The sequence below is a fragment of the Dendroctonus ponderosae genome, unplaced genomic scaffold (assembly GCF_020466585.1).
Source record: "Dendroctonus ponderosae isolate FM_Combo_2020 unplaced genomic scaffold, Dpon_F_20191213v2 Dpon_F_20191213_6, whole genome shotgun sequence".
Classification (NCBI taxonomy): domain Eukaryota; kingdom Metazoa; phylum Arthropoda; class Insecta; order Coleoptera; family Curculionidae; genus Dendroctonus; species Dendroctonus ponderosae.
Genome location: NW_026018814.1, coordinates 4604523 through 4612970, shown reverse-complemented (window position 1 = coordinate 4612970; position 8448 = coordinate 4604523). Strand labels below are relative to the sequence as shown.

The window sequence follows — 8448 nt, the reverse complement described above, 5'->3', positions numbered from 1 at the left end:
CCATCCGGAATTGATACAAAAGGCGGAATTTCTGAACCATTCGCTAACGATGTCCCGTTGAAACCTGGTCGGCTCGAAAAAGAGAGAACAAAACAAGCCGCAGCAGGCGGCCAGTACGAGGTGAATCCAAAGAAAGACAAAGACAGTTGCCGAACAGGTTTGGGATTCGGGGAAAAAGCGTTGTGAATGGTTGACGGCGTCGACGCTACTGGGCGGGACGGGGGCGACGGGCGATTCCAAATCCAAGTTGCCGCACCTTGAGGTTTTTCCTAGAATCCGGCTAATGGCTGTGAAAGTTCAGCGAAAGCCCTTCAGAGGTCATTTGCAAAAACATCAGCCAGGGGCGACAAATTTATCCGATTAATTGCCAGCTGAAATCAGCTAATGGCTGCGGTCTAGCGCTCAAAACATGCAACAATTGTTTGGAGTTACTGGAACTAAATCAGTAATACTTGGAAGCGCAGATGGTGTGGTGACAGGTTGCCGAGATTGTCCAGTCGCATTAGCTGGCAACCTGGTATGACTCGAGAGAGAAACAAATTTTACTAGATCGGAGTCGGCTGGAATCGAGAGTGACAGACGGATCGGTGTGTCCAGTTTGTGAAACAGAGACAAACCTATCGAGTAAACATGGCGCCTTGTGACCCTTCATATCATTTAGTTTGCAGTGTAAACGCAGTATTTTAGGATTATTAGCTCGTACGTGAATAAAACCGAACGCAAAGTAGACAACCGCGAGACGATATACTGTTTGCGTACCTCGTGAAAGAACTCCCAGTGCCAAATGTGTTTATTTGGATGAAAAAAGTGCATTTTTCTCTCGTTTTACGCTCGCATTGGTGGTCCACCATCGATAATCCTGTGCCAATGTTTTTACATAATGTAAACAGTACTATTGGTTAGACTGTCCGCTTTGCCACCTAGACGTGTGCGAAATTATTGCTATCCACAGATAAGGTGAGTCCAGACTGTGATATAACCAGCGCAGATTTTAGGCTCCAGTACTTCCAGTAGTGGGCCCCAATTAAGCCGATTCATTTCAGGAAAATTGGGCCTTGAGCAATATTTTGCACGATATTGTTCTCTGCGATGTTGCCGCGCTTCGTTTGTTTATTTCCGCAATTCCGCATGTCAATTTTGCTCTATAAATATCTCAGAGCAAATTATGTATTTTTAGTTTATTTATCCTCGTTTTTGAACGATTGTTCCCGTTTTGACGCGGTCGGATCACAGATACTGTTATTGTTGCTTTGCGCCGTTCGGCCGCTGATAAAATATTTTGTCAACAAAACATGCGATAACTTTATCTCATTTTTCCAACTAATACTAGTCCTTGCCTTTCAGTTTTATGTTAGATAATCACAATAAATTCTGGACATACAATTTACTCTGAAATTTACCTACTCAATATATTTTACCACCTTATAGAAGTTATACCTACATACAACCCGGTGTTTGCGCAAAAGTCGGTTCAGCCTCAAAAAGTAGTATCACTATCCATTAACGTAGGTACTTGTTTATACCTGAAACGAGTAGGTTTGGATAGCTCGTTCGGACTGGATGACAACACTCCTTTTATTCCCTTAATACCCTTGAAACAGACCCTTTATTCAAGGCTCTTTTTACTATTAAACGGTCGTTATGACCTTAGATACTGGAATTTCTGTGTTGGATTGACCAAGGTACGTACACTTTTATAAATAAATAAACTAATCTTGCTCTTTTCCATAGAGCAGGAAAAACTCAGTAATGATAGGAACAATCTAATGCAGTAAAACCCCTATAATCTGAGCTTGCAGTAATAAGTACGTAAGGTTCGGAACAAAAATTGGTTTATCCGAACGGTGTGGGTCTAGACAGCTCCCTCATCCAATTTTTTTGTAATGAAACTTACGATAAGAGAAATTTTAAAGCTACTGCTCGATGGCTTGATAAATTTAAAAACCGTAATGGGATTCGAAAAACTATTCATCACAGGCGTAAATTTATCCAATCACAAGGGAACCGTGGTATCGTTCAAAGAACTGCTTCGAAACAAAGTCCGGGAAGTGCAGTTGTGGCACCAAATTCACCATGCGAACGGAAGATGCCTTTTAAGGAAGAGCAAAGATATACTAAACCAACTGAAATAACTACTTTTTTACATCGCCTTAGATTTACACATTTGGATTATGTATGAATTATAATTAAGCCGTTTTATGTACACATTGATTATTTGAATGTATGCATATATTTTACCTAAGAAATTTTCAATTTAGCTAATAAAATTTGTATTATCCATATTTTCTCTTTATTAGGAAGGTGGCATAAGAGATAGGTAGTAAGCGCCAAAAAGTTCTTACGTGAATGTAGTGCTGGAATGTACGAAAATTTTAAATAAACTCTTCAAGAGCATGTTTTCCTACCACGTAATTCCGGTCGTATACAAAAATAACTTCTAGTTCGATTTCGTTTTCTTTCACTTTCGCACTGCTTTCCCTTTCGAAATGGAGCTCAGCACACAGGGAATCCGGAAGAAAATGCAACAAAAATAGGTCACAGATTCTTAAAAATTACTATTCCGACAATTTTTAACATGGGAATTGTCCAGAACTCTATATGCGATCTTTAATCATCATAATCAGATGATTTACCTAAAGAATATTTCGAGGTCTAAAAGTTTGGGTGCTGATAATTTCAAGGCACCACTTGAACAATTTTTCCTCACATTGAACCAGTGAACGTATTTGAACTGGTTACAACCTCATGTCTCTCGTTATTGAGAAAATTTTCTCCAAACCAAACAATCAATTATCATCATCTTATGTTAATATGACTTAATCAAGGGGAATCCCAAGGCTCTGCTCATGCCACTGTTTATTTACAAACTTGTCCCAGTTTAAAGCTAGCACGTGCTAGCGCTAATCACCTCCAATTTCAGGGGAATTAAGTGTTATTTACAGTGACAATTATATTTTTCCTTAGATTCACGGAACTTCCGGAAAGTTGACAACGTACCCTCACTGGCGCCAGTGAGACTATCACTTTGGCGTCATACGCTGTCTGTCTCGAGTCGAGCAACACGGTTCCCCCGGCGCCCCGCGCAGATTCCTTTAAGCTCCACATGTTGTGAACAACTCGGTAATGACGTATACTAACGAGCCAGTTGCCAACAACAGATTCGTTTTCGAATATCTCTCAAACGCATCGATTTTTTTAGACTTAGCTTTTCCAGTTTCCTTACTAAACACCATTCTATTTTGCTTCATCAAAATTCGCCTTTGCCATCAGAATTTTAATTGTTGTCTTGACGACATTAAAGGTATCACCCGCGAAAYACCTATGAAGTACCTCCCTAAGTAAGACGATCTACATACTCTTAGAGACTACCTGTCAGATCATCTTGTAAGCATAGTAGGTATATGAATTGTCTCTAATTATSAGTCGTGTTCGATGTATTGTTTGGAATTACAGTTTTTTTAAAAGCTGATTTTTAATATGAAGAACAAAATTAGCGCAGTCTCCACCAACAACTAATATTCTTATGTGGCATTAATGAGTTAATACAGGATTATAATCAAGAACTCAAAGACCTAGTTATTCAAATAAACATTACGATTTGTACTGAAGTCAGTAATACTGAACCGCGTGCGATTTCAATAAGTCGAATTGAATTAACAATGCACTGATTCACAAATCATCCAAATAGTTTTCATGGAAATCAATTCAAACAAGTGCAACCCAATCAACCACAAAAACCTACCGACTGCGCCAATTTTGTTGTGACTTATAGATTCGCTTAAAGACTGTCACAAAGACGATCTATTGACTCAGATCAACTGGTTTTATGCAACAACTTCACACCATAGCCAAAAATAATTAAACTGCAATGCGGAAGAAAATCCATTTTTTTAAGAGGAAAATGAAAAGGATTTCGCTGTCCGAATATCAGAAATACAATTTTTATTGTTCGGAATATTAAACAAAGAGTTCCCTAGAAGCGGCGATAGCTCGAAAGAAGCTTCTGCAGAAAGAATTTTAAATTTGCTGTTGTCATAAAACATTATTTTTAAGTAGTTGAGTGGTCAATTGGAGGACTATTAGCAAAGAGAAATATTCGAACTCACATCTGAGACCCTTTTCTTGAATCTTCTAGTAACCATTTTCTACTAGAAGAATGTAAGTACGTATCTAATACGTTTTAGATGGATACACTTTTTAGTAAAATGTTTAAATGGCAGATGCACATTTTAAATGGACGTAAATTAGCGTTTTAATATTCATTTCAGTCTAGAGATTCTATTCATGGTGTACTGCGCACAAGAGCCACTGAAAAGATTCAGATTAACTCTCTGGTGCTGACTAGATAGCGAGCTAAAAATCATTTCGACTCTAACAAGAAAAAATCTCGCGGAAGGGTTCAAAATCAGCCAGTGAATTTGCTAACTGCAGTGTTCAATTCTTACCAAATTAAACGTATTGTTGTGTATGCCGGAGCATTTTTAACATCACAATATCCATCAAAACCATCACCACCACAATTGATTCTCACACTCCAACTGCATTCTCTAAAAWTACAGTGCGCTAATCTAAAAAGAAAAATCCCCTGCTTGAAGAAAGGGACTCTACAACTCTTCTCCATATCACCCTTTCACATTTTGGTCYTTCGAGCCGGATATAGATATATTTCGGAATTTAATTGATWAAAATAGTTTCTAAATATTGACATATTCTWAMCTAACTACTAAAAATGTTGTGTTCGTTCTTTTTCAAACCGTCTGTAGGTATTACCTTTGTCGATTTACCTATGAAGCAACAGGTAGTTTTTCAGGAGAGTTTCCCAGAAGTTGTTCCCAAAAACAGTTTTTCTCGAAATTCGTTTGTAAATGCTTTCAGTGCCATTCTTTAACGCCTTTACAGGAATGAGGCCAAATTTTAATTAGCCTCTACAAATCATGTTTACGAACTATTTCTTATCGATTGAGCAACAGGGCAGCAAATAAAAAAAAGGAAATAGAAATAGTAACAAAATGGATTGACTTAGGCAGCGCTATTTTTAGTGCTCCGAATTTCTCTTAATTGACTCGAGGGTGATAATCTGAATAAGTTGTATAAAACAGCCGCACTTGAAGCACACGATATAATAAATGAACATGACAAAACAAAAATATTTTTATTATTCTTAGAAATCAATTAAGATTAACTTTGGATTTTGCCATTGAAGTATATGAAAATTATCAACCGATAAGTTGGACTCAGTACTTGAGTGGTTGGGTAATTTAGGTAATTCAGTCATCAAATGACTGATGATTTGAATGATTAGAACCATCATTTATTCGCCGAATTAAAAGCAATTTGCTACCGCTTGTTTTAGGAACTATTTTGCTCCCGATAAGGAATTCCGTGACAAATTGGGTTGGGTTCGATTCCAAATTATACAACAGCAATAGGTAAACAGCTCATTTTTCTTAGAATTCGATGCCGATTCAAGGACTTTGAATCACATTTTTTATTAAGTTGCTACCTACATTGAAACAACGCGGACATTGCAACTGATGAAGGTCAGAAAGAAAATAAACGTCTGATCTAGGATTAGCAGTGACTCTATTTTAGGTCATCGCCTTTATTGTGATCATTTATTTAATGGGATGGGCTGCGTCTGTTATATCGTCTAACTTTTTTGATGAGTAACAAGTTTTATTACGAAATCGACAATTAGTGCATTATTTGCCCTATTTTCACAGGCACCTTTCGAATAACTTGGCTTGTTAGCTGTCTTTCTGGTTCAGGTGGTCTTAGCTAACCTGTTATTGCACACTGAACAATATTACTTCTTGCATACCGTTTCATCCACCTCTTCGCTTCTTCCGTTTCGCATTCTTCGTTTCGCCTTGTAGTCTCTCGTCGGTTATCGTTCAGCGAACAGTCTTAAAATGCATTTTCGAATAAACGTTTTTTTAGATTTCTAAGAGAAGACGAGACTCTTCTAAGAACGTTTGAATCATTTTATTGTATTCGCCAACTTTTACAGAAAATACATATCGATGTATTTCCTTACGCTCACAGGTCGTAACCCAATTTAATAAATTCGTACAGGAGACGCAAAAACTGCTAATGAATGATTGTTTGTGTAATGTATCATTTTTAATCTTTATCTGTTGTTTATTTCTGTATTTTATTCTATCTTATCTGTTAGCAACATTGGGTAATGTACGATTTTTTGCGTTTGAGACAAAAATATAATTTTCAGTTTGTGGGTTACAAGGTTACAGAAATATGGCCTAATGTACCTCTTATTGAAGAGTTTATTTTAATTACTGATTGCTGTTAATTGGCCATTTAACAATAATGCAAATTTGAGTAAATTAATTGTTTTATGATATGGTGTGACTGATGTATGTTTTCTGTTTGAAGTGTTATTTAGTCCAAATCTGTTTGTGTAAGTTTGTGTTTTTGCAAATATTAACCACCTCCGATAAGTTTCTACAGTATGAAAATTTCAACACAAAAAAGTGTTTTCTTCCAGTAGAATTCTTAATTTTTCGCCTATAACTTGATTATAGGGTGGTATCGAAAATCAACTTTTTGGTCTTACAGTGATTCCATTTTTCCTTTTTTACCAATATTTACAGTTTAGCTCATGTGGAAGCTAAAACCTCATAGTTGATTTTTGTAGATCAGTCTGTGAATAAAGGAGAACATTTCAAAAACTCTTTAGGTATGAGGTCTCTCTTTAAATCTTTGCTGTTGAAATACACAAAAAAAAAACATTTTATTTTTGTTTTATCTGGAATCGTGCCAATAGTTCAGAAGTTTTGCACTGTTTCGTTTTCCACCATGAAGGAAGATTATCTTACGTATTTATCCAGAGTTCCAAGAATTTATCCAGTTCAAAACTTAGAGCCAAGAAAAGTTTATTTTGTTGAACTTATTATGAAATTATAACCATGTGATCAAGATAAATTTCCTTTATTTCGATCCAATTTTTAAATATATTTTATCAAGTTAAACATAAACCAAATATCTACATAAAATGTGTCTAATTTTATAACATAGAATATATTTTTTCGCCTCATTCCTCAATTCCTTTTTTAATAAAAGGGATAATGCAATTTCGGCAGAGAATTTATCTGCTTTAGACTTTTGTAATTTATCTTCCTCATCTTAGCTTCAAACTCTCAGTTTTGTTGATCTCCAGAACGAACATTCATTAGTCTACGTAGTAGATCGGTTGTTTACTCATTAAACTAAAGTCGAAGTGATTTCAATTTATACGAATTTGGCGGCTTTTGTTTTTTTTTACTTGGGCTAACTCCAATTCTCGGCCAAACTGTTATCTGAATGTGTTGTATTATTGTACTAATACTTTATGCAAATAATATTTTGTTTGGAATGTTCCATATGTTGCCGGATATTTAAATGAACACACTTGGAAGAAACAGGTAGAAACTTGGTCATATTTCTGACTGGTATAATTGCATGTGTCCTGGCTTATTTCAGGGGCATTTTTTCCGGACCCAAATCTATTTTAAATAACGAATTCCTTTATGAGACTACGATGTAATTTTTTCTATTATTCTCATCGTTTTTGTTATCAGCGCGTAACTACGTCAGTGGGTATCAATTGTCATGGTTGGCAGCGTTTCCTTCATCGATTTGATTGGATATGTTTATTGTTATTAAGAGTTGTTTTAGTGTTATTGGTTTCAAAGTCATCAGCGTCTCTTTAAATAGCGAGCGGTCAGATACAGTTCAGTTCAAGCAATTTTTTGGGGAAACCAACTAGTTTTTGACTAACAAAACTAAGTTTGGAAACGATTTTTTCATGTTGGAGGTCCAGTTTTCGAAAATACACTTCAACCACCGCTTGTATTCGCAAAAAAACGGTTAGAACATGTAAATGTGTATGTTAAACCACAATCTCAGATTCAGATGTGATTTAATATCTCAGTTTCTCTCCTATTCTCTTGAAAATTGCCATAAAGGAAGAGGCCATACAATAGGAAACAATCAGGTGAACTGCCCGATTAAATAACCTAATTGCGTCAAAAATAGTATGTAATATGTTGAAAATAAGTTCAAGAACCCATAAGTTCCTCAAAATCCGTTGGACCAAGGCGGATCCAGGGGGGGGGGTCATGGGGGTCATGACCCCCATGGATTTTGCAACTCAAAAAAAAAACCACGCAAATCTAAATCTTCTTGAATTCAAGCCTTTTTTGAGAAAACTGCCAACATTTCCCCATCCATAGTTCACTTTCTAAAAAGGCCATTTATTCCTGTCTAGAATAATGTACACATGAGCGTTTTTGCTCATTTTGCCACCGAGAAATACGCAAAAATGGGACGGAAAACATGAAATTTTGGCATAATATTGCACCTAAGTGTGTGATATTCAAATTTCGCTTTCTGGGTCAAAACTACTCGAATTTCCTCACTCACGTGGTTACGACTGAATCGACTTTTCAA

At 36.3% G+C, this 8448-nt stretch overlaps 1 protein-coding gene across 2 annotated transcripts in view; it reads left to right on the top strand.

The window, feature by feature from the left end:
- Window positions 1-441: 441 nt before the first annotated feature.
- Window positions 442-8448, top strand: part of LOC109540619 — a 28559-nt gene continuing 20552 nt past the window's right edge. The window contains exon 1 of one of the 2 annotated variants that reach the window (XM_048667843.1): window positions 442-957. The gene's annotated coding sequence lies outside the window, so the exon portion shown is untranslated. The remainder of the gene's footprint in view (window positions 958-8448) is intronic. The other variant, XM_048667844.1, reaches the window with a different exon arrangement.